Here is a 4,101-nt window from a genome sequence, read left to right on the forward strand (position 1 = left end):
AGTATAGGATGCCTGATGAGTCTTGATCAAGGGCAATGCAACTGAGAGGAATTACTGAACACTGAGTAAGGACTGAACGTGGTGTGGGGCGAGAGGAAAGTAAAAAGAAATAGAGGAAAGAACTTGGAGACAAAGGGCATTTATAGACGTCTAAATACAGGCATGTATATCTATATCTATATATCTATCTAAATTGTATATAACAAAAGGGAAATATGTCTAGGTACATATATTTATATGTTAAGTATTAAGGCAGCAGACGAACATTGGGTTTCTACTTAAGTCATCTCTCAATTCGAGAATATTTTGTTCTAATAACCCCAGCATTCTGAGATGCTCACCTTCCCTGACATGATTACTGAAGACAAAATGGGTGCATAACAAATGTGGTGCTGATGGTGCCCAGCTATCAAAAGATTTAGCATCAGGAGTCTTAAAGGCTTGAAGATAAATAAGCAGCAATCTAGTTGAGAAGCAACAAAGCCCACATGGAAAAAGCACACCAGCCTGTGTGATCATGAGGTGTCAATGGGATCAGGTATCAGGCATCAATCACCCAGAACAAAAAAAAAAATCATATCAATGTGAATGAAGGGGAGGACAGAGTGGAGGCCCATAGCTCAACTGTAGACAATTGGACATCCCCTCGCAGAAGGGTCACGGGGAAGAGATGAGTTAGTCAGGGTACATATAGTATAGCACCAACGAGGCATACAACTTTCCTCTAGTTTTTTTTTTTAAGTGTAAAATTCCAAGTTTTTATTACAATGGTTCAAGGTAGTATTTTAGCTACCACTCACCAACAACAAACCAGTATCTTCTGTAAACAATTCCAGAAAGTTCAAATAAGAAAACAAACAAAAAATAGTATCTGTAGTAATTCTTACACAATACTATTTAGTGTTCATCCTTCATGTGACTCCAAATACAATATAATCATTTTCTAGCAAATATGGGAAAAATAAGTTTACTTTGTTTGCCAATAAGCTTATGAGAACGTGCCCCACAGTTAAAAACTTCATGTTACAATACTCCACGACATCAATACCTACTTGTGATTAGAACCAGCCAATTGTACCAAAGATCATAAAATACAAAATCATAGGAAATATAAATATCAGTTTGTATTTCACATTCATAACATTATATTTACTAAAATAGACTAAATATGGGCTTGCACCCCATATTTATTTTCTAGGGAAGAACTTTTTTGCTGTTTTTTAGTGTTTCTCTTCTTAACAATTTTTAAAGTGATACCCGAATTTCTTCAGAAGCATATTTATCAGCTAGAAGTTCTGATAGAAAGGAGGGGATAAAATTGGGGAATTAGAAGGGAGAGAGATGAATATGCATGAGCAGTTGCTACAGAAATGGATCTCAGAGATGACCTGGGGAACGCATGCAGGTGAAGTACATACAACATGCCCCTTGAACATGACACCAGATGCCAGTTATGTGCAGGACCAAGGTCTCGGCTGGTTCTGAAGGTCACTTTCACCCCTACAATGTGGCTTGAAGGACTGTCTCCAGGTGAGCACTAGGCCGGGACCCCAAAGACAGGGTAATGACGGGAAATGCTGGGCCATCCTCACAGTCTCTCCGGGTGTGGCAAACTTGAAAGAACTCGGAGTTGAGGCAGGCATTGAGCCTCCAAACCACGCAGCATAGTGCTGCACATGATGCGTTATCACCTGAACCTCCACAGGTCTAGGCTTTATTCTACCGCCGGTGAGCTCTTCGCTAAGCTTTAATCTGGCATCCACCGCTCTTTAAATCTCTCTGCACTTTGATGACCAAAATCCCTGAACAGCATTGAACCTCCTGAAAGAATGACATTCCAAGCAGCTTATACCTTATATAACGGATGACGTACATCAATGGGCAGTTCTGTATTATTTCATCAACCACATCTGAAATAGATGCCATAAAATCTGGGTTGGCAAACTCAGCCCTGCTTGGTGATCCAGGTGGAGAGAGGGGAAAGGGGAAGGAGGTTAAGGGGAAAGGGAATGGGGAAAGAGGATGGGAGAGGCCAAGAGGGAAGCCTGAGAGAGCTCCTCTAGTTTTTAACACTTCCTCCCTCCCACTACCATGATCCCAATTCTACCTTACAAATCTGCTTAGACTAGAGCATGCACACATGTACAGAAAAGAGCTGGAAACACAGGAATCCATGACAGATAAACCCCTCAGGACCAATAATGAGAGTTGTGATACTAGGAGGGGAAGGGGAAAGGGGGGAGAAAGGAGGAGCTGATCACATGATGTACATATAATCCCCTCCCAGGGGGACAGACAACAGAAAAGTGGGTGAAAGGAGATAGTAGTTGGTGTGAAACATGGGGAAAAAAAAAAGATAAATTATCAAAGGTTCATGAGGGAGCGAGAGGACGTGGGGGCAATGACCTGATAGCAAGGGTTCACGTAGAAAGAAAATGTTTTGAAAATGATGATGGCAACATATGTACAAATGTGCTTGACACAATGCATGGATGAATGGATTGTGGTAAGAGCTGTAAGAACCCCCAATAAACTTATTTTTTAAAAGTCTAATCATTATTGTAGTTATAGCTGGAGTCTAATCACAGCTGAATAAATCACTGTTTCATTTTACTTAGCTGAAGAAGCCCTTCATTCGGTGGGTAAGGTGCTCAGCTGCTAGTCCAAAAGTCTGTGGTTCAAACTCACCAGCCCTTCCTTCCCTCTGGGAAAGATGGAGTCATGTGTTCTGGAAAGATCTAGAGCCTTGGAAACCTTGTGGAGCAGCTCTGTTCTGTGTCAGGAATGTTTGGGGATATGAATAACATAATTCACATAACACATCACACAGTGCCTGTTACAAGGGAGTCAATAAATATTCATGTTATGATTATCATAGATAATCTTCTTCGCCTGTAATTTTACAAAAATTGTGATGTATCATGAACATTTTCTCCTATCAATAATATATATATCTCTCTCATTGCCATTGAGTCAATACTGCTCATAGCAACTCTATAGTACAGGGTAGAACTGCCCCGGTGAGTTTCCAGGACTGTAACTCTATGCGAGGAGAAAACCCATCTTTCCCCCTGGCAATGGTTAGTGGATTTGAACTGCTGACCTTGAGGATGGACGGCCAACTCCTAACTCTTATGTCACCAGGGCTCCTACATTAATAAAACTCTTCCTAAATATGAGATTGAAAGGTGCACAGAATTCTATTTTGTGGGTAATGTAATTAAAATATGACTTAATAGTTTGTTTTATTTTGTTGTTGTTTAATATAGCCACTTTCAGGGACCTTAATGATCTCAATTATCCTTAAGGCTCATAACATGGATTTACTGTTATTGCCAGCTTTTTCTAAATTTCTGCAGAGACTTAATAGTTTCTTAATCTTATTTTTTTAGTAAACAAGAAGGAATGCTAAATGTTTAGGGTCCCCCCCCCCCAGAAATTAAAGGAAACAAAATTCTTTTTGGCTAGGTTGCTTTTTGATATGGGCCAAATTCAATTTGATAGATGCATTGCTATACCCCTCAGAGCATTTAAATCTTCTAACAATCAAACAAACCATTTTTTATATTAATTATTCCACCTCTGAAGTAGTATTGCCACAGGGTTTTCATTTTCATAATAAGAGTGGGCAGAGCTCATTCATCTAGAGCAGACCACTGGAAGAAACAATCGTCATCTGAGCTCTGAGAAACTATTCAATAACAATGGTGGCATGGGCAATAATAAAAACTAGCTAATATTGATGGTTCATATGCAACCATTGCTGTAAACCTTTTACTTATATGGATTTGTTTATTTCCCTCTGTAGGCTTTTAATATATGTTTCTTCACATCTGACAGATGAGGGAATTGAGGTACTGTTTGTTCAATTTTAGATAGAGATAGATAGATAGATAGATAGATAGATAGATAGATAGATAGATAGATAGATAAACTGCAGTTGAGTCAACTCTGACTCATTTCAACTTCATGTACAGAATCATCCTCGCAGTTGCTGGCAAGTTCAAGTTCATAATTTTGACCACTGTGCCACCAATCCATCTCATCATGAGTTTCCCGCAATCTCCTTGGTCCTCTACTTGACCAAACTTCTTGTCATTT

General features: G+C 39.5%; 1 pseudogene; it reads right to left on the reverse strand.

Annotated features, from left to right (window-relative positions):
- Nucleotides 1–3,261: 3,261 nt before the first annotated feature.
- Nucleotides 3,262–3,373, reverse strand: LOC142449692 (small nucleolar RNA SNORA33; annotated as a pseudogene).
- Between the last annotated feature and the right edge of the window lie 728 nt (nt 3,374–4,101).

The sequence above is a fragment of the Tenrec ecaudatus genome, chromosome 5 (genome assembly GCF_050624435.1).
Source record: "Tenrec ecaudatus isolate mTenEca1 chromosome 5, mTenEca1.hap1, whole genome shotgun sequence".
NCBI lineage: Eukaryota > Metazoa > Chordata > Mammalia > Afrosoricida > Tenrecidae > Tenrec > Tenrec ecaudatus.